The sequence below is a fragment of the Heptranchias perlo genome, chromosome 5 (assembly GCF_035084215.1).
Source record: "Heptranchias perlo isolate sHepPer1 chromosome 5, sHepPer1.hap1, whole genome shotgun sequence".
In the NCBI taxonomy this organism is placed as follows: Eukaryota; Metazoa; Chordata; class Chondrichthyes; order Hexanchiformes; family Hexanchidae; genus Heptranchias; species Heptranchias perlo.
The window spans coordinates 116,739,317-116,763,036 of record NC_090329.1 but is presented as its reverse complement, the minus strand read 5'-3'; positions in this window follow the sequence as shown (position 1 = coordinate 116,763,036).

Below are 23,720 nucleotides of genomic sequence, written 5' to 3'. Positions count from 1 at the left end.
GACCGCAGTCTAAACTCAAAAATGCAATTGAAGTTTGCAAAACTCTTTGGGTTTGGGAACTGGCAAAACCAGTTCTGTTCAACATTTTTTTGCGTGTGAGTCCGTGTTTCAAAGTCAGTTGAAGGGGAGCGACTGTTGAAGAGGAGTACGATTTGTTTAATGCACTCTTCCATTTTGTATAAGAAAATAACACTCACTCCTTAAATTTCCCAGTCACGTTTATCATTGCCATGGAAAAGAAATGTATGCAGCAAATTGTTGTAATCTGGAACGCACTGCCTGAAAGGGTGGGGGAAGCAGATTCAATAGTAACTTTCAAAAGGGAATCGGATAAATACTTGAAGGGAAAAGATTTGCAGGGCTACGGGGAAAGAGCTGGGGGAATGGGACTGATTGGATAGCTCTTTCAAAGAGCCGACACAAGCATGATGAGCAGAATGGCCTCCTTTTGTGCTGCATGATTCTATGATTCGATGAAACCCTTGAAAAGGATCTCCCTGCCTGAGGTCAATTATGAGGAGTGTCTCTGCCTATCCTGGAATGGCTCCACTGTTGAACAAGAGGTACAACTTCAGGTCAGCTTGAGAGCTATCTGACAACAGGAAGGGGTGTATATTTTGAAAATGCAAATCAGACAGGAATGGTCCAGGAATTAAAATAGAAGTCCATATTTTCCACTTATTTCTATGTCTTATGATATGGAGGTGTTGGTCATTAAGGTTCAGATCAAAGCTCTGCAGTCCTGCCACATCCAGTCGTGAATGGTGGTGGACAATTAAACAACTAATGGGAGGAGGAGGCTCTGCAAACATCCCCATCCTCAAAGATGGCGGAGTCCAGCACGTGAGTGCAAAAGACAAGGCTGAAGCATTTGCAACCATCTTCAGCCAGAAGTGCCAAGTAGATGATCCAACTCAGCCTCCTCCCGATATCCCCACCATCACAGAAGCCAGTCTTCAGCCAATTCAATTCACTCCATGCGATATCAAGAAACGGCTGAGTGCACTGGATACAACAAAGGCTATGGGCCCTGACAACATCCTGGCTGTAGTGCTGAAGACTTGGGCTTCAGAACTAGCCGCACCTCTAGCCAAACTGTTCCAGTACAGCTACAACACTGGCATCTACCCAACAATGTGGAAAATTGCCCAGGTATGTCCTGTCCACAAAAACCAGGACAAATCCAATCCAGCCAGTTACTGCCCCATCAGTCTACTCTCAATCATCAGCAAAGTGATGGAAGGTGTCGTCGACAGTGCTATCAAGCGGCACTTACTCACCAATAACCTGCTCACCAATGCACAGTTTGGGTTCCGCCACGACCACTAAGCTCCAGACCTCAATACAGCCTTGGTCCAAACATGGACAAAAGAGCTGAATTCCAGAGGTGAGGTGAGAGTGACTGCCCTTGACATCAAGGCAGCATTTGACCGAGTGTGGCACCAAGGAGCTCTAGTAAAATTGAAGTTAATGGGAATCAGGGGGAAAACTCTCCAGTGGCTGGAGTCATACCGAGCACAAAGGAAGATGGTAGTGGTTGTTGGAGGCCAATCATCTCAGCCCCAGGACATTGCTGCAGGAGTTCATCAGGGCAGTGTCCTAGGCCCAACCATCTTCAGCTGCTTCATCAATGACCTTCCCTCCATCATAAGGTCAGAAATGGGGTTGTTCGCTGATGATTGCACAGTGTTCAGTTCCATTCGCAACCCCTCAGATAATGAAGCAGTCTGTGCCCGCATGCAGCAAGACCTGGACAACACCCAGGCTTGGGCTGATAAGTGGCAAGTAACATTCGAGCCAGACAAGTGCCAGACAATGATCATCTCCAACAAGAGAGAATCTAACCACCTCCCCTTAACATTCAACGGCATTACCATCGCTGAATCCTCCACCATCAACATCCTGGGGGTCATCATTGACCAGAAACTTAACTGGACCAGCCACATAAATACTGTGGCTACAAGAGCAGGTCAGAAGCTGGGTATTCTGCGGCACGTGACGCATCTCCTGACTCCCCAAAGCCTTTCCACTATCTACAAGGCACAAGTCAGGAGTGTGATGGAATACTCTCCACTTGCTTGGATGAGTGCAGCTCCAACAACACTCAAGAAGCTCGACACCATCCAGGACAAAGCAGCCCGCTTGATTGGCACCCCATCCACCACCCTAAACATTCACTCCCTCCACCACCGGCGCACAGTGGCTGCAGTGTGTACCATCCACAGGATGCACTGCAGCAACTCGCCAAGGCTTCTTTGACAGCACCTCCCAAGCCCACGACCTCGACCACCTAGAAGGACATGGGCAGCAGGCACATGGGAACAACACCAACTGCACGTTCCCCTCCAAGTCACACACCATCTCGACTTGGAAATATATCGCCGTTCCTTCATCCACGCTGGGTCAAAATCCTGGAACTCCCTTCCTAACAGCACTGTGGGAGAACCTTCACCACACGGACTGCAGCGGTTTAAGAAGGCTTCTTGACGGCAATTAGGGATGGGCAATAAATGCTGGCCTTGCGAGTGACGCCCACATCCTATGAACGAATAATAAAAAAAGATTCACCATCAGCAAAGCAATCATCAGAACTCAAGCCAGAATCCCATCGAATCCCAGATGCTGAATACTAGGGGATTGGGAGGGGGGGATCTGGGACCAACAGGCATTGCATGTATAGTCAGACCCAACACTGCCTATGGGTAGAATGGGCAGAAAGTTAGGGTTGTCAACCTTCCTGAATGCCAGAATGGGTGATGATTCTCCCGGGGAGTGCTGTTAGCAACCTGGGAGAAAAGTAGAGCCTTGTATATTTCCCCACCCCCCCCCTCGCTAGCCACAGAAGTGGATGATCTTGCGAGACGATCTATATCCCCACGCTCCGCAACCTCATGCTTACGCAGGAGGGTTCAGGCAAAAATATTAGTAAAAAAGATAAAACAAGAGGAAGAAAAAGGGACCAGAGTAAAGTCCAGGCCAGTGCTGTAGAAACCATCAATACTCTAGGTCTGGGAAACAATAAAATAACTGAAATAAATACAGTGGGAGTGATAAATAAGAAAAATGATCAGGTAAAAAGTGTAAAAGTAAAAGGAGCAACTGCTAAAGACGATTTAAACTGTCTATACAGCAATGTACCCAGCATCCAAAATAATCCGAAGTGAGGAACCAGATGCTGTAGGAGTAACTGAAATATGGCTATATAAAGAATAAGACTGGCAATTAAATATTGCAGGTTATAACTTAATCAGACGAACGGGAAAGGAAGAAGGGAGTGGAGTAGTTGTACTAATTAGGGATAACAATGGCAGTAGAAAAAAGGGACATAACTAACAGTAGGATGGAAACAGAATCCATATGGATTGAAATAAAAGATAAGGGATTGACCACACTAGTAGGGGTATACTACAGACCACCTAATAGTGAAAAGGAGGTAGAGGAAGAAGTATGTAAGCAAATGTGTGAAATAAGTAAAGGGCATAGAATAATAATCATGGGAGATTTTAACTACCCCCAAATAAATTGGAAAGAAGAGGTAGGTAAAGGGGAACAGGGAATGGAGTTTTTATAATGTGTGCAGGACTCATTTCTCACCCAGTATATAAGAAGTTCAACAAGAGAGTAAGCACTGCTGGATCTAGTAATGGGAAGTGAACCCAATCAGGTAAGAGAAGTAAGCATAGGAAAACATCTAGGCAATAGTGATCACAACATAATATGGTTTAAAATAAAGATCGAGAAGGACATAAGGCAAAGACCAAAGTAATAAATTGGAAAAAAGCTGAATTTAAGGGAATGAGACTAGAACTAGGGAAAATAAATTGGAAAAAAATTACTGACAAACAAAGTGGGAAACATTTAAAACGGTGATCAACAGAGTCCAGGAGAAATATATCCCACTAAAAAGCAAGAACAAACTAGCCAGTAATGACACACCATGGATGAATAAAGAAATAAGGGTAAAATTGAAACTAAAGAAAAAGGAATTCACTAAGTACATAGACAGCAAAGGGAGAGGATGACAAAAGGGAATACGAAAAGGTTAGGAAAAACGTCAAAAAACAATTAGGAAGGCAAAGAGAAACTACGAAATTAAATTATCATGGAATATCCAAAAATAAATAACAAAAGAAAAATCAGGATAGGGATAGGGCCATTAAGAGATACACACGATAAACTCACAGGTAATGAGCGGAATGGCAGAAATATTAAATAATTACTTTGCTTCAGTATTTACCAGGGAGACTAATATGATGGGCATGACATTAGAAGAAGAGATCAAAGAAGATGTCGAGACATTTAAGATAGAAAGGGGGGAGATAATTGATAAACTAATCAAACTTAGAGAGAATAAAACCCTGGTTTGAATGGATTGCATCTGCGTATATTGAAAGAAGTTAGGCAAGAGACAGCAGAGGCACTATTACACATGTATAAACATTCATTAGAAAAGGGAATAGTGCCCGAGGACTGGCGGACAGTTAATATGATTCCTATATTTGAAAAGGGAAACAGAACAAGTCCAGGGAATTATAGACCAGTTAGCTTAACATCAGTGGTAAGAAAGATAACGGCATCTTTATTCAAAGATGTAATAGAAAAACATCTAGAAACTGAAAATATAATAAAGAATAGTCAACATGATTTCAAAAGGGAAGGTCATGCTTGAGCAAACTTATTGAATTCTTTGAAGAAGTAACAGAAAGTGTAGACAAGAGCAATGTAGCAGATGTAATATATTTAGATTTTCAAAAGGCCTTCGATAAGGTACCAAATAGTAGATTCATGACTAAGGTCAGAGCATGTGGAATCAGGGGACAAGCAGCAGAATGGATAACAAGCTGGCTACAAAACAGAAAACAGAGAGTAGGGGTTAAAGATAGTTACTCAAACTGGCAAAAGGTGGGAAGTGATGTTCCACAAGGAATGGTGCTGGGACCACTGTTGTTCACCATATACATAAACGATTTGGACTTGGGAATCGGAAGTACAATTTCAAAATTTGCAGATGACACCAAATTGGGGGACATAGTTAATACTGAGGGGGACTGCGACAAAATACAGGAAGACATTAATAAACTTGCAGAATAGGCATGCAATTGGCAAATTAATTTCAATATAAGTAAGTATGAGGTGGTACATTTTGGTAGGAATAATAAGGAGGTCACATACTCTTTGGAAAATGAGAGTCTAAACGGGGTGGAGGAGCAGGGGGACTTAGGGGTTCAGATACACAAAACAATAAAAGTAGCAATGCAGGTTAATAAGACCATAAAAAAAGCAAACCAAGTACTGGAGTTCATCTCTAGAGGGATAGAATTGAAAAGCAGAGAGATTATGCTAAACTTGTACTGAAGAAGGTGCAAAAAAGATTTACTAGGATGATACCAGAAATGAGAGGTTATGCCTATCAGGAGAGATTGAGTAGGCTGGGGCTCTTTTCTCTAGAAAAGAGAAGACTGAGGGGTGACCTGATAGAGGTCTTTAAGATTATGAAAGGGTTTGATAGGGTAGACATAGAGAAGATGTTTACACTTGTGGGGGAGTCCAAAACTAGAGGCTATAAATATAAAATAGTCACTGATAAATCCAATAGGGAATTCAGGAGAAACATCTTCAACCAGAGAATGGTAAGAATGTGGAACACGCTACCACAAAGAGTAGTTGAGGCGATTAGCATACTTGCATTTAAGGGGAATCTAGATAAACACATGAGAGAGAAGGGAATAGAAGGATATATTGATAGGGTTAGATGAAGAAGGGTGGGAGGAGGCTCACATGGAGCATAAACACTGGCATGGACCTGTTGAGCCGAATGGTCTGTTTCTGTGCTGTACATTCTTTGTAATATCTGGTGCACTGAGAAGTTATAGCGGGTTATTCTGGATGGATGAACTAAGGTGGGCTGAATGGCCCTTTTCACCCATTATTATCCTGTGATTTTCTGAAACAGAACTTTTAAAAACAATGAGATGTTTTAGAAATGGTGAAAGTCGCTCAAATAGACAGGCTTGAAGCCGTTTTTACCGAAAACAGAAGAGGCCAATTGATGACAGCAAGAATGTGTGCTACGGTCTGCAGGTAGGCCAAGCTAAGTGGTAGTGTCCTTTTAACTGCACGACAGACAAAATACCAGTAGATAGTGTCCCTTTAAATACCTGTATTATTACAAATACACAGAAAAGGGCCTGAGTTTCTCAGCACTCACGTCATTTTCTTAACTGCCTGTAATCAATAATAAAATTCCTGCAAATAGGTGTTTTTACTCATAAATACTAAAATGCTTGCTGCACAACACAGGGATTTTTTAAATCTGTTCAAGCGCAGAACAAAAGTGTTTCTTCATAAACTAAAAAAAAATCACTTTGATTTTCCAAAAATAAAAGAAATACAAGAACACTGGTGTTCCCAACCCCCTTACTTGCTAGGTTATGGAACCATCGTCACTCAAGTCATCTAGCCCCTTTTAATGCTCCACATTGGTCGGTACCTTATGTCAATCAATACACGCACAAAAATTATGCCTGGTCAGTTTTATCCTAGGGTTAATAACCCTCCAGGATTGTGCTGGAATCTCCAGGAATTAAACATTAATCTCCAGGACAGCCTGGAAAAGGGGATACAAAGTCCTCATTTAACAAGTCTCCATTTCCTTATTAAACATTATAGTATCACCAGCATCTGTCTTTAATGGGTCCACATTCCTCTCATCATACTCTCTCTCAATATATTTATAAAAAACTTTTGCTCCTAGCTTTGATATATCTTGCAAGTTTCTGTTCATACTCCCTTTTCTGCAGCTTTTATTACTTTCTTTGTATCTCTTTGTTGCTTTTTATAGCTCTCCAAGTCCATTGGATTTCCACTTTTCCTTGCGCCTGTATAAACTTTTTCTTTTAGCTTGATACCGTCTCTTACCTCATTTATTGACCATAGCTGCTTAACTGCACAATTGGAGCCTTTGCCTTTTAGGGGCATGTACTGGTTTTGTATTGTACTAAATACTTATTTGAATACTTCCCACTGTTTGTCTGTTGGTTAAACCTGTTAACAACTCAGCCCAGTTGACTGTGGTCAATTTATTTCTCATCCCTTTAAGGTTTGCCTTACTTAAATTTAAAACCTTGGTTTTTAACTCTTGCTTCTCCCTCTCAAACCCAAAATCAAATTCAATCATATTATGGTCACTATTCACAAGATGTTCCCTTACAGTCAGATTGTTGCCTTATTCTAGTTTGTTACTCATCGCTAAATCTAGGCTGGTCTTATCCCTTGTCAGTTTGAAAACATGTTATTGTTTCAGAAACCTGTCCTGAATACATTCCAGAAATTCATGGCCTTTACTACTTGAGCTATTCTGCTTCTCCCAGTCTATGTGAAAATTAAAATTAACTATTTTTTCTACTATTATTTCTATCCGAACCCTGTTGCTCCCCCTCATTGCTTTCAAGATCTTTCTGAAGCTCAATTTATCTTTACCATATCCATAACTTAACTATATGCTGATGGTGCATTTCTCACAGTTTTTGACATCACACTTTTGGTTGGTGATATAGGGAATTTAATATGTTTTTATTTTACATCACTTCTGTTTTATTTTTAACAAATATTTTTTTATCACTTTCTATATTTCCAGAATATTTATATTATCTTAATCTCCTTTTATACTTTGAACTTTGTTCTTAGCTACTCAGTTTTTTATCTTTAGGTTTTGTTTTCCACCTGGACCCCCACCCCTTTATTGATTTAAAGTCCTTTTTACAGCCCTATTTATCCTTTCCATAGAACCTTGGTCCCAGCCCACTTCAGGTGCAGCCCATCCCAACAGTACAGCTCCTTCCTGTCCGAGTAGTGGTGCCAAGGTCCCATGAAATGGAACTTCTCCTTCTCACACCAATCTTTTAGCCACGCATTTACTTTCCTGATCTGTTTGTCCCTATGCCAATTAGCATGTGGTTTGGGTAGTAATCTGGAGATTTCCACCCGCGAGGTCCTGCTTTTTAACTTAGCTCCAAGCTCCTGGCACTTCCTCAGCAGGACTTTCCAATGTTGTTGGTTCTAACATGGATCACAACAACTGGTTCTTCCACTGACTTCCAAACATCTCTTACTCCGGCCTAAATGTGGAGCCTCCACCAGTACATGCGCTGAGAGTCTCCAAAAATCCCGCTCAGGTACTTTTAACCATTCTTACATTCTGTCCACCTTTTTCAAAGTCTGTGTGCACACCAGCATATTATTGAATTTAGATGACCTGAAGCAAAGTCGAGTGTGAGAATATAAGGAACTGTGCACATGGATGCCTTCACCTTTAGCACTATAATCTGGCTGTGGTTTAATTTTAAATGAAATATATCACATAATGGTATCACTAGATATCTATTTAAACCAAGATCTGGATATTTCAGGTGAGGGAGCTCCCTCTTTGACATATTTTATATTTTCTCCCCTTTCGCTCTCCCTGTGCCACACACAAGTCCCAGACTAGACTACCCCTAAACTTCAGCATTTGGTGTTTACACAAGGTATTCATTATTTAACCACCACACTGGTCAAAGTCGGTCAAGGTGCAGTGGAATCTGTCAGTTCTGTTGAATTCCCCTCTAGCCTGTAGTGATACTGTCCCACCCTCATTTCAGTCATGTCTGCAATTCCTCAGTAAAATGATCTGTACTTGAAATGTCTGTAGGTTGGTGATGGTGCAGCTGCACAGCTACGGCTTCCACTTACAGCACCAACGCAGTCACTACCAGTCTCTGCCCACCTTCAGTGTGTTACATCGCTTTCCAAAATACTTGGAAAAGATACTCCTGAAGAAATGATCTCTGTCTTTGAACAGATCAATGACTACGGAAGAGCAGATTGACTTTGATTGTTTTCCAAGTCCAATTCTGTTACCCTCCCCTCAGGAGGCCGGCAGGGAGCAATCGATTCTGGAGGTGACAAAGGCATTTTGCAGCAGTGGGGGAGGGCAGCAGTGGGGAGGGGTGGGGGGACGGGTAGGGGCGGAGGTAGGGGTAGAGGTAAGCAATGTTATAGAGGTCGAACTTAGCACTTTTGGTGGTGGCAAGGGTGAGGTTTGAAGTTCAGCTCAGTGTCGAAAAGGACACCGAGGTTCAGCCTGAGTGAGAGGAATAGAGTCATGGGTTAAGGGGAGGAGTTTTTGGTTGGGAGCCAAACAGTACGGCTTTGACCTGGACGTTGAGTTGAAGAAAGTTCTTGCTCATCCAGAATTTAGTGTTGGGCAAGTAGTTCGACAACACTTGGTGGTAGTCAAGGAGATAAGGGTGTTGGCAGATAGTGTGGTTTTCATCAAGAAAAATATATGTAAGCAGCACCTATACCAATGAATGATGTCGCCAAAGGGCAGCTGTCGACAGCAACAACAACAACTTGTATTTTTATATAGGGCTCCTCACCTGTAGAAAAACACCTCAGAATGCTTTACAACAAAGGAGGAAAGTGCAGGAGTGGCATTTGCCTTGAGGGGGCCCCATGCAAAGGTTCGGTTTGGGGCCCCTCCATTTTACTTACAGTTTTTTTAAGAGCTGAATTTCGTCTTCTGCTTCTCCCACCCCAGCCATGACTGTGGGAGGGTGAGTGGGGTGGGTGAGAAGGTCAACGCTGAGGTCGGATCCCGCTGCAGGGTGCTGTGTGTCCCCACTCATTTTATGAGAGCTGCAAATCGTCCACTTGGTGTCGCCGTCCACTCGCCCCTGGGAATGGGATACAGTGAACAGTGAGCACGGGGAAAGGGAAGAGGCCAGGATTGGGAACCAAAGGCGCAGTTGAAGAGAATGATTTTGAGGAGGTTTTGAAAGTACAGAGCGAGATGGCAAGGAAAAAAGGACAAGGAAAAGGAAGGAATAAAAACAGAACCTTGGACACACTCCAGGTGGAATCAGAAGCCATTCCAGGAGATGGGCTGGCTTCGGTGGGACTGATGGAGTGGAGCCACATTGGGGCAGTGTCAAATGCCGTGGAGAGGTCAAGGACCAGGAGGGAGAATGCACTGTGGTTGCAGTCCCAGAGCAGTCTTATCAGTGATGGGAGAACTGGCATGGGGCTTGGGTGTTTTAGTCTGTGTTGGAGAAGGAGGGATCCTGTGGTGAAATTACTGAATTTTGTAGGGGACCCAGAACAGATCCATACACACGTTCAAAGGGGATCCAGAACAGATCCTTATACAATGCCATGAGGGGATCCAGAATAGATCCTTATACAATGCCATGAGGGGATCCAGAACAGATCCTTATACAATGCCATGAGGGGATCCAGAACAGATCCTTATACAATGCCATGAGGGGATCCAGAACAGATCCTTATACAATGCCATGAGGGGATCCAGAACAGATCCTTATACAATGCCATGAGGGGATCCAGAACAGATCCTTATACAATGCCATGAGGGGATCCAGAACAGATCCTTATACAATGCCATGAGGGGACCCAGAACAGATCCTTATACAATGTCATGAGGGGATCCAGAACAGATCCTTATACAATGTCATGAGGGGATCCAGAACAGATCCTTATACAATGTCATGAGGGGATCCAGAACAGATCCTTATACAATGCCATGAGGGGACCCAGAACAGATCCTTATACAATGCCATGAGGGGACCCAGAACAGATCCTTACACACATCTACGAGGGGATCCAGAACAGATCCTTATACACATCCATGAGGGGGATCCAGAACAGATCCTTATACAATGCCATGAGGGGATCCGGAACAGATCCTTATACAATGCCATGAGGGGATCCAGAACAGATCCTTATAATAATGCCATGAGGGGATCCAGAACAGATCCTTACACACATCTATGAGGGGGATCCAAAACAGATCCTTACACACATCTATGAGGGGATCCAGAACAGATCCTTATACAATGCCATGAGGGGATCCAGAACAGATCCTTATACAATGCCATGAGGGGATCCAGAACAGATCCTTATACAATGCCATGAGGGGACCCAGAACAGATCCTTACACATATCTATGAGGGGATCCAGAACAGATCCTTATACAATGCCATGAGGGGGATCCAGAACAGATCCTTACACACATCTATGAGGAGATCCAGAACAGATCCTTATACAATGCCATGAGGGAATCCAGAACAGATCCTTATACAATGCCATGAGGGGATCCAGAACAGATCCTTATACACATCTATGAGGGGATCCAAAACAGATCCTTACACACATATATGAGGGGATCCAAAACAGATCCTTACACACATCTATGAGGGGATCCAGAACAGATCCTTATACAATGCCATGAGGGGATCCAGAACAGATCCTTATACAATGCCATGAGGGGATCCAGAACAGATCCTTATACAATGCCATGAGGGGATCCAGAACAGATCCGTACACACATCTATGAGGGGATCCAGAACAGATCCTTATACAATGCCTTGAGGGGATCAAGAACAGATCCTTATACAATGCCATGGGGAGATCCAGAACAGATCCTTATACAATGCCATGAGGGGATGCAGAACAGATCCTTATACAATGCCATGAGGTGATGCAGAACAGATCCTATACAATGCCATGAGGGGATCCAGAACAGATCCTTATACAATGCCATGAGGAGATCCAGAACAGATCCTTACACACATCCATGAGGGGATGCCGAACAAATCCTTATACAATGCCATGAGGAGATCCAGAACAGATCCTTATACAATGCCATGAGGAGATACAGAACAGATCCTTACGCACATCCATGAGGGGGATCCAGAACAGATCCTTATACAATGCCATGAGGAGATCCAGAACAGATCCTTATACAATGCCATGAGGAGATCCAGAACAGATCCTTACACATATCCATGAGGGGGATCCAGAACAGTTCCCTGCTAAACTGCATGAGTTCCTCGCCCCATGAGAGCAGTTTCCATGTATTTTATATTTTACTTTCTATTCATAAAACAATTTTCAATCCAGCGGGTAAAATTCCTTCTGTTGATAACTACAACAAAAACATTGTTGTACTCTGAGATTTCCTGTTTGGTGCTTATGCGATTTTGCCATTAAAATTTATTGACAGGAGGAATTTCAGCCCACTTCCCCCTCCTCCCCATTAGCCAACTAGCCAATAATTCCATACTCCCCTTTAGAAGCCTCATATGTGGAAATTTATCAGATGCCTACTGTAAATGCAAATTCATTAGGGCTAATTTTCCGAATGCCCATTACCAGCAGGGAGCCTTGTTCACTGGCTGCACATATCAGGAATGGATACTATCCTTCACACTCCAGAACGGGAAGGGTATAGCACATCCTTGCAGTTCCCCTCCCCAGTGTTGTGGGGGTTCTCAGCTGAGGTCATCTCTCTTTCTTAGTACTTTTCTAAGATAATCCTGGACACCTCAGCTGGGTTAGGCAATCAAGGTGGAATGACCCATACTCCCGAAGTACCAGGGCACAATAGGGTTTGCCATATTTATACCCATAAATAAACAACTCCTAACAGACTTCCATTTACACCAGTGAATTACATGAAGCCCCACTCATCTATACTCTCAAGGTTGTGTTCCTAGCATTGGAACAAGTCTCCATAAAAGAGGGTGAGATTGTTCTTAGGGATATCACATTATCCTTGGCATGAATTAGATAGTGGTCCGTTACAAAGCACCCTTACCCTTGTTTTTCTGATTTGGTGTCATAGTTCCTCTTAAGAAAGAAAGAACTTGCATTTATGTGGGGCCTTTGATGCCCTCAGGATGATCCAAGGTGATTTACAGCCAATGAATTACTTGAAGTGTAATCACTGTTGTTTTGTAGGCAAATTCTCCATTTGCATTAGTGTTTAGTGCATTACAGGGGACATGTCCTAGCCATCTGTGTCAAAATGATGCTAATTTATTGTAATAACAGGAGCCATATTGCATTACAGAATATTTAACTTTGCTAGTAGTATATTAATTATCATAGCAAGGCTGAGGAGCCCATTATCAGTAGCTGTAATGAAGCACTATTTTTAGTTTGGCTCCATCCCAGTGAAAACGTGTGCTACCCAGGTGATCAGGATAATGTGCCCAAGTAATGTTTTATTCTGTGTCACTCAACTATAGGGAGAAAAATAAAGGAGAAAAAACATATTTCTGTTATACATTTCCATGTGACAAACAATCCTTGCTCAAATAAAGGTGGGGTGAGCATTATAGAAATAAATGGCAAGTGGGGACTATACCTACCAATGATTTGAAGCCTGTGTATTCACAATGTAGACTAGATAGAGTTTATAATATAACATATGATTGAAATAGTGTAAGAACTAACATAATCAACAGAAGGTAAACTAGTTTAGGGACAGTGGAAAAGTACTAAGAAAGAGAGATGAGCTCAGCTGAACAATACTAGGAACACAAACTTGAGAGTATAGATGAGTGGGGCTTCATATAATTCACTGGTGTAAATGGAAGGAGTTGTTTACTTATGGGTATAAATATGGCAAACCCTATTGTGCCCTGGTACTTCGGGAGTATGGGTCATTCCACCTTGATTGCCTAACCCAGCTGAGGTGTCCCGGATTATCAGTGTGGTTACGAGTAGGTTGTATATCTTCAACATCTAGCTGTATATATGGCACTTACCTGCAGCTTATGCGGACTTTGGACTTACACGTAAAGCTATTATGCGTTGAGATTCCTTGACCACATCGGGTGAACACGTGCACCCAGGCCAACAGCCACCGTCATACCTGTCTTCTGCCGGTAATCAGGAAGCACTAATCTCAGGAGGCAAGGGTTGCGAAACATCCAATGGAAGCAGTCTTTGTGGCTGTAAAAAAAAAACATCTGGCCACACCTGGTGAAGGAGACCTGCCTTCATTCCAGATTTTCTCGAGTTTGAACATAGACCGATTGGACTGACAATAAACAGTGATCTTTCAGCCCTGACGATACCTGCGGTGTGTTTTGTATTAGGGCACTGTATGAATCAACACTGTTTATTGTCAGTCTAATCCGGTCTGTGTTCAAACTGTAGAAAACCTGTAATGAAGCCTGGACTCCTTCACCAGATCAGTGGCAGTCAGGTTTTTCTTTTTCTGTCCTGGTTCACCGGACTGCTCTGGTTGGATACTTCTCAGCACTTGTCTCCTCAGAGTGGTGCTTCCTGGTCACTGGACGAGCAGGGCCACAGTATTCATCTCCACAAACCTTCTGAGCTCTCACCCGGTAAAGGTGAATTTGGCTTTTACAATCAGATGTGCACACAACCTCAAATGTCTAGTCATTTGGTCAACCAGCTTGTGAAGTTGCTCACCGAGACTCTTCAGACATTCGAGGTACCTAGACACAGGCCACCATTTGCTGGCCATGCTCCCTGCACGGAGAATCTCACAATCCATGAGGTTCAGTAAGCACCACAGGAGCCCTGGGACACCAGCTGATAAACTGGAGACTCCCAATGAGCATCAAAGGGCAGCTCTCAGTAGTTTGCTTCGAAGATTCTTAAACGTGATGCTGGATTTCCACACGTCGAAGACCTCCTCACAGTCTGATACTCCACCTCTCACAAGCTTAACAGCTAATAATGGCATTGGTTAGGTGAGCCGATGGCCTCCTTCTGTGCTGTACTTTCTATGATTCTCTGTTCCCTATTTTTATCCAGTCCATGGATGCTCATGGTAGTTAGTTTTATTAGTAATCTCTCATTTGGGACCTGATCAGAAGTGCTTTGTAAGTCCATATTAACTATAGCATAGAGAGTTCTGTTATCTATTTTATTTGGAACGACTTCAAAGAAGTCAGAGTTCCATTTATTATATCAGATTCACCTTGGTATAATGTCGGGTTTACAAGAACTGTAAAAATAGTTCATAAAGTTTCACTCTGAGTGTACATTCCACACTCCCACCCTTAGCTATAAACCTGATAGTAAGCACTAGAATGAGTAAATGTGGGACAAAATACTTTCTGGAGAAAACTGGGCGTAGGTGCCTGCAAGGGGCTTGTGGTGATGCAATAATGATGCTTTAGCAATCTGTGTGGTACAATAGGTGAGCACACTGCCACTCCTTTTGCTTTTAGGGCCTGGGATCCAGCTAAATTATAGAATCATAGAATCATAGAAGTTTACAACATGGAAACAGGCCCTTCGGCCCAACATGTCCATGTCGCCCAGTTTATACCACTAAGCTAGTCCCAATTGCCTGCACTTGGCCCATATCCCTCTATACCCATCTTACCCATGTAACTGTCCAAATGCTTTTTAAAAGACAAAATTGTACCCGCCTCTACTACTGCCTCTGGCAGCTCGTTCCAGACACTCACCACCCTTTGAGTGAAAAAATTGCCCCTCTGGACCCTTTTGTATCTCTCCCCTCTCACCTTAAATCTATGCCCCCTCATTATAGACTCCCCTACCTTTGGGAAAAGATTTTGACTATCTACCTTATCTATGCCCCTCATTATTTTATAGACTTCTATAAGATCACCCCTAAACCTCCTACTCTCCAGGGAAAAAAGTCTCAGTCTATCCAACCTCTCCCTATGAGTCAAACCATCAAGTCCCGGTAGCATCCTAGTAAATCTTTTCTGCACTCTTTCTAGTTTAATAATATCCTTTCTATAATAGGGTGACCAGAACTGTACACAGTATGGGATGAAAGTTACTTTGTTAGCTTTAAGGGTCTTACGGAAAGTACTTCGGGCAGTCGTAACCCAGCTTTTAGTGAACAGCGGCCCACATCACAATCTGCCCATAATTTGGTGTAAATTGGCAATCACATTCATAGATAAGGATGGCCAGTGTGGGGAAATGAAAATTCACACTAGTACAATAGGAGGTGCTCTTCTGAGGCTGGAGCGAAGGCAGAATGTTGGGACAAAGTACATCATCTGTGTCATGGAAGAGCTTCAGGCATTCACTGGGCACCTAAAGTGAAAAAAGTCCCCAACATTGGTGTCCCTCACCTCAATGATCACAAATACAAATCACCAAAAATATTAAATAAAAGTGTAAATTGAAAATCAGTCCGTTTATTTTCAAGTGCTGTGTATTTTGTATTCTAAATAGAAGCAGTGGGCTGATCAAACTCTAGTTGAGTGCTTCAGGCTGGGTTGGTGATCCCAAAATAAACCACCTAAAGTAAAGTTATTGAAGGTAAGGGAAAGATAGACCAAGTGAGAGCCTGTTTAATCCAAATAAGACAAATCTACAACTCCTGCCTGTTTCTGTTGATTTGGAAACGTCGGGAACAACTGAACTTGGATTGACTTCGCTCTTAGGTCTGATTATTTCCCTCACGTTTTTTTTTTATACACACTGCCCTAAAAATTCACAGGCCGGCGTGACCGCAGGGAACAATCCCTGCGCTTAAACGGGTAAGTCCAGGGCACACCCAATATTGGGCCTCAGGCCTCATTTAAATGAGACTGGCGAGCTGTGGACACCTGCTGATGTTCCAGACAGCTCGCCGGTGGAGGGGCCTTTAATTACAGGCTGCTGCGTCACCAGCAGCAGCCCTCAAGCAGATCGTTAAAGGGGTAGGGGAGGCGGTTGGGAGAGGGTGACCAGGAAAAGGAGGGCGATTGGGAGGTGGGCGACTGGGAGGGGGGAGGATGAACCGAGAGAGAGTTGAGTGGGGCATTAGGGAGGGGGCGCGAGGTAGCGGTCGGGGAGTGGGGTGGGGGGGGGTGGCCGGCAGCAGCCCACGGTTTTAATGTGGGGTCAGGAGAAGCACCTCTGCTTCTTCCAGCTCCACATTCAGGTCAGTATTTTTGACAAACTTACCTTTCTCGTGGAGGCCTGCAGTGGTCCCTTTAAGGACCGCCTGTTGGGTCTCGTGTAGACCTGGTTTTCCTGAACACAGCCGGCCCGGCGTCTGCTGCATTCAGTGCAACCTAATTTTTGCACACGGGGCCTCAAACTAGCGCGAGGCTAGTTTTCACCATTTCACTAGTTTAATGTGAAATCCTCTGTTTCAGGCACAGGTGATTCTACATTTTTGCCTGTATAAAGGTGGCAGACTAGCATTTTCGGCTCGCTATGAGCGTGTGATTCCTTCCTGCCATATTGGATGATGTGGAGATGCCGGTGATGGACTGGGGTTGACAATTGTAAACAATTTTACAACACCAAGTTATAGTCCAGCAATTTTATTTTAAATTCACAAGCTTTCGGAGGCTTCCACCTGACGAAGGGGGAAGCCTCCGAAAGCTTGTGAATTTAAAATAAAATTGCTGGGCCATATTGGAGGCAGAGCTGCCCATTTAGCGCCCCAAAAATAGGTGGGTTGCCATTGAATTTCTAGACTACTGTCTCCAATCCAGCCTTAATGGTGAACATCCCTCTTAATTGCAGAGGAACAGCTACAAATAAAGCTTGGGGAGGGGAGGAAATCAGAGGCAATTCTAGGATTCGGAGTGAGGGGGGGGCGTGGTCATAACAAAATGTCCCCCAAAATGTCCCTCTCGTTGATTGTGTTCTGCTATTAAAGTTTACAAGGGAATAAAAAACGAAAGAGTTAATAACATTGTTCACTTTAGGCCCACAGAGAAACAGGCTTCAAAAAAAGCACCGAGAATTAAATAATTCAAAGTAAATATTGTTTGTCTATAGTGTTGGAAACATTTCAGCAATATGTCGCCAGCTGTGATATCTTCCCATTGAATAAATGACTCTCGAGCCAATCCCTCACTTGTGTCTATTTCATGGGATCACTTTTCTCCTTGCCAACAATGGAAATATTGCCTTCAAGTAAAAGATATTAAGCCAAGTTGGAATTTATCCAGTGAGACAATATACCTTAATAATAAATACACAGCTACCTTTTCACCAACGGAATGCAATTGTTTGCCCGCAGTCTCAAGAGTCTCAGTAACATACATATACAATGGTCATGTTGCCTAACAAATAAATTACTGTCAATCAAGCTAACAAAGGCAGCACTTTATTTAATGGCTGTCTGAACAAATGCAGCTTTATTGCCCCCAGACCTCTGCTGATTTGTATACCTCTTTGCTCACTGTCAGATACTCAGAAATCTGATTATACACAAATAAATATTTGAATCACACGTCTGAGGAAACTGGCTTACTTATTTAGTGCACAATTGGGTTACTTATACACATAAAGGGGTAGATTTTGGTCTGGGCCTGTTTTCGGGCCTCAGGCCTCACCAGCATACTCGGCAAAATCGTGCCTCCATAGGCAGCTTGCTCGAGTGACGATATCAATATGGGGCCACATGCCCCGCCGGCAGCGATCCTTAGGTAAATCTGGGGGTCACCACTGACCAGAAACTTAACTGGATTAGTCACATAAATAGTGTTGCTACAAGAGCAGGTCAGAGGCTGGGTATTCTGTGGCGAGTGACTCACCTCCTGACTCCCCAAAGCCTTTCCACAAGGTACAAGTCAGGAGTGTGATGGAATACTCTCCACTTGCCTGGATGAGTGCAGTTCCAACAACACTCAAGAAGCTCGACACCATCCAGGTCAAAGCAGCCCGCTTGATTGGCACCCCATCCACCACCTTAAACATTCACTCCCTCCACCACTGGTGCACCATGGCTGCAGTGTGTACCATCCACAGGATGCACTGCAGCAACTCGCCAAGGCTTCTTCGACAGCACCTCTCAAACCCGCGACCTCTACCACCTAGAAGGACAAGAGCAGCAGGCATATGGGAACAACACCAACTGCACGTTCCCCTCCAAGTCACACAACATCCCGACTTGGAAATATATCGCCGTTCCTTCATCGTCGCTGGGTCAAAATCCTGGAACTCCCTTCCTAACAGCACTGTGGGAGAACCTTCACCACACGGACTGCAGCGGTTCAAGAAGACGGCTCACCACCACCTTCTCAAGGGCAATTAGGGATGGGCAATAAATGCCGGCCTTGCCAGTGATGCCCACATCCCATGAACAAATAAAAAAACAATCCAGGCAGGGTGGATTGGAGTGAGCTACGGGGGGAGGGCCCGATCTTACCTCTCGTTAGCCCCGCTCATTGGTAATTAATTTCACCAAGGGGTCCTTCAGCAGATGTTAGGTGCCTAATTTACATAGTTAAGGCGCCTAACGCCTGGGATGCCCAATAAAAGGCCCCCACACATTTAGCAGTGGGATCAACGCCTGCGCAGATTGGGCACAGGCTGAACTGTTATTCCTTGCCACTGTTCTCGACTTCTCTGATATTTTTTCTGTGGTGTGGAGTGTGTGGGGGCACTTTTACACTGGCCTCACTCTTTTTGTTTGCCCTCTTCAATTTTCTTCCCTGCTCTCTGAAGATGCTGACTCCTTGCTGAGGTCGGGGTTCCCGAAGAGCTGACAGCCCTCTTCCACATGCCCGTCGTTCATGTTTGAGTTTGGACAGGAAGTTCACTTTGATTGCGGTGGTGAGGGGGTGGCGGGTGAATCACTGTTAAGCCTTATTCAGGGCTCATCCTACATCAGTGTGGACATACAATCGAGCAGGAATCGCTAGATAGTGATAAGGAGTAGGAGCTCAGGCTGATTTTATCATGTCTCTACCCAAGGGGCATTGATGTTATTTGTAGCGGTTCCAGCTGACACCCTGGTTAAGATCAGCTAACCCAGCTCAGACCAGGGACCAATCTAGGGATCTTTCTGTTCCATATCACTCACTACCATACTGGGCAGTGCATTTACCCAGATTAGCTATTGGTTTATTTTTATATTGTTTGAGGGATTTTCTACGAATATTTTCACATTAATTTCACTTCAGTGATTGCACTGATTTTTAAAATTTTGGCAGTAGTTTCATGGTGCATAGAGATAGTCAGAGAGCTCCATACAGCTGACACAGGATAAAGTCAACAGTGAAGGATTAATGATAAAGATGCAACCACTGAAAGCCTGTTGAGTAAAAAATCTATAATTGTTTACCAGAAAATAATACAAGATTATAAGACACTATCTAATAACTGACATATCAGTGCAGATCATTCAGGGCTTGATACAAAAGGTCAATATTTATAATCTACAGCTTTAATACTGCATATTATGGGAATACAACTCCCACCTTTTATAGTTGGAGTGTTGTTGCTAACACGATTGGCCAATATACATGTCGGACAGTTTACCTGAATCTCTGTCTATGGCCTTGTAAAATACTACAGATGAATCCTTTCCTCACTTCTGCTTTTTATGTCACCTAATAAAACTGAACACTAAGCTAAGTAGTCTTACAAAATACTTACTTATTGTATGCGAAACTTGGCATGTTGCTTTCTGTGTGAGTAAATGAGGGAAACTGAAGGACTAGCTTCTGCCGCCAATAGATAAACTCTCGACATAGAATTATTTAAATCAGGAAGTACCGAACGTGAACATAGTTTTCGGATATCATGTGATATCCTATATTAGCAACTAATTAAACAAATCTAACCGAGGCTTGAAATCTGCCCCTGTTCACGCATTTGTTAATGACTGTGTTCACAATTTCTTCAACACCGTCAGTATCACCATTTAGAAGTGATTCAGTATAATAATTAATTGCATCTTAATGAGGTGTGAACTACTCACTGAACACCTGTTTCAGCCCGAAATATCCGGTGCGGTTATCATGCTGTAAGCGGGAGACTTTGTAATTTACAATAATGGCAATGGCAAATGGGTTTGCGCTATTTGCCCCATTTAAACGTGGGCAGTCTTCAAGTGTTGGGGACTGCACAAGTTACGTACTACCTACTGATATAAAAAGACAAACCTGCAGATGCTGGAAGTCTGAAATAAAATAGAAAATGAGGGAAATCGCAGAATCCATAAAGAGAAAAGATGGGTTAATGCTTCGACTAACGATGCTTCAGCAGAATTCTCTCATCGCCAGTTTTATTCAATTGGCTAGTGTTTAAGTTTACTTTATTATTTTTTTTATTCGTTCATGGGATGTGGGCATCGCTGGCGAGGCCGGCATTTATTGCCCATCCTTAATTGCCCTTGAGAAGGTGGTGGTGAGCCGCCTTCTTGAACCGCTGCAGTCCGTGTGGTGAAGGTTCTCCCACAGTGCTATTAGGAAGGGAGTTCCAGGATTTTGACCCAGCGACGATGAAGGAATGGCGATATATTTCCAAGTCGGGATGGTGTGTGACTTGGAGGGGAACGTGCAGGTGCTGTTGTTCCCATGTGCCTGCTGCTCTTGTCCTTCTAGGTGGTAGAGGTCGCGGGTTTGGGAGGTGCTGTCGAAGAAGCCTTGGCGAGATGCTGCAGTGCATCCTGTGGATGGTGCACACTGCAGCCACTGTGCGCCGGTGGTGAAGGGAGTGAATGTTTAGGGTGGTGGATGGGGTGCCAATCAAGCGGGCTGCTTTATCTTGGATGGTGTCGAGCTTCTTGAGTGTTGTTGGAGCTGCACTCATCCAAGCAAGTGGAGAGTATTCCATCACACTCCTGACTTGTGCCTTGTAGATGGTGGAAAGGCTTTGGGGAGTCAGGAGGTGAGTCACTCGCCGCAGAATACCCAGCCTCTGACCTGCTCTCGTAGCCACAGTATTTATATGGCTGGTCCAATTAAGTTTCTGGTCAATGGTGACCCCCAGGATGTTGATGGTGGGGGATTCGGCAATGGTAATGCCGTTGAATGTCAAGGGGAGGTGGTTAGACTCTCTCTTGTTGGAGATGGTCATTGCCTGGCACTTGTCTGGCGCGAATGTTAATTGCCACTTATGAGCCCAAGCCTGGATGTTGTCCAGGTCTTGCTGCATGCGGGCTCGGACTGCTTCACTATTTGAGTGATTGTGAATAGAACTGAACACTATGCAATCATCAGCGAGCATACCCATTTCTGACCTTATGATGGAGGGAAGGTCATTGATGAAGGAGCTGAAGATGGTTGGGCCTAGGACACTGCCCTGAGGAACTCCTGCAGCAATGTCCTGGGGCTGAGATGATTGGCCTCCAACAACCACTACCATCTTCCTTTGTGCTAGGTATGACTCCAGCCACTGGAGAGTTTTCCCCCTGATTCCCATTAACTTCAATTTTACTAGGGCTCCTTGGTGCTACACTCGGTCAAATGCTGCCTTGATGTCAAGGGCAATCACTCTCACCTCACCTCTGGAATTCAGCTCTTTTGTCCATGTTTGGACCAAGGCTGTAATGAGGTCTGGAGCAGAGTGGTCCTGGCGGAACCCAAACTGAGCATCGGTGAGCAGGTTATTGGTGAGTAAGTGCCGCTTGATAGCACTGTCGACGACACCTTCCATCACTTTGCTGATGATTGAGAGTAGACTGATGGGGCTGTAATTGGCCGGATTGGATTTGTCCTGCTTTTTGTGGACAGGACATACCTGGGCAATTTTCCACATTGTCGGGTAGATGCCAGTGTTGTAGCTGTACTGGAACAGCTTGGCTAGAGGCGCAGGTAGTTCTGGAGCACAAGTCTTCAGCACGACAGCTGGGATGTTGTCGGGGCCCATAGCCTTTGCTGTATCCAGTGCACTCAGCCGTTTCTTGATATCACGTGGAGTGAATCGAATTGGCTGAAGACTGGCTTCTGTGATGGTGGGGATATCGGGAGGAGGCCGAGATGGATCATCCACTCGGTACTTCTGGCTGAAGATGATTGCAAACGCTTCAGACTTGTCTTTTGCACTCACGTGCTGGACTCTGCCATCATTGAGGATGGGGATGTTTGCAGAGCCTCCTCTTCCCGTAAGTTGTTTAATTGTCAACCACCATTCATGACTGGATGTGGCAGGACTGCAGAGCTTTGATCTGATCCGTTGGTTGTGGAATCGCTTAGCTCTGTCTATAGCATGTTGCTTCCGCTGTTTAGCATGCATGTAGTCCTGAGTTGTAGCTTCACCAGGTTGGCACCTCATTTTTAGGTACGCCTGGTGCTGCTCCTGGCATGCTCTTCTACACTCCTCATTGAACCAGGGTTGATCCCCTGGCTTGTTGGTAATGGTAGAGTGAGGAATATGCCGGGCCATGACGTTACAGATTGTGCTGGAATACAATTCTGCTGCTGCTGATGGCCCACAGCGCCTCATGGATGCCCAGTTTTGAGCTGCTTTATCTGTTCTGAATCTATCCCATTTAGCACGGTGGTAGTGCCACACAACACGTTGAATGGTGTCCTCAGTGCGAAGACGGGACTTCGTCTCCACAAGGACTATGCGGTGGTCACTCCTACCAATACTGTCATGGACAGATGCATTTGCGACAGGTAGATTGGTGAGGACGAGGTCAAGTAAGTTTTTCCCTCGTGTTGGTTCGCTCACCACCTGCCACAGGCCCAGTCTGGCAGCTATGTCCTTCCGGACTCGGCCAGCTCGGTCAGTAGTGGTGCCACTGAGCCACTCTTGGTGATGGACATTGAAGTCCCCCACCCAGAGTACATTTTGTGCCCTTTCTACCCTCAGTGCTTCCTCCAAGTGGTGTTCAACATGGAGGAGGACTGATTCATCAGCTGAGGGAGGACAGTAGGTGGTAATCAGCAGGAGGTTTCCTTGCCCATGTTTGACCTGATGCCATGAGATTTCATGGGGTCCAGAGTCAATGTTGAGGACTCCCAGGGCTACTCCCTCTTGACTGTATATTACTGTACCGCCACCTCTGGTCGGCCTGTCCTGCCGGTGGGACAGGACATAACCAGGGATGGTGATGGAAGAGTCTGGGACGTTGGCTGAAAGGGTATGATTCTGTGAGTATGGCTATGTCAGGCTGTTGCTTGACTAGTCTGTGGGACAGCTCTCCCAATTTTGGCAGAAGTCCCCAGATGTTAGTG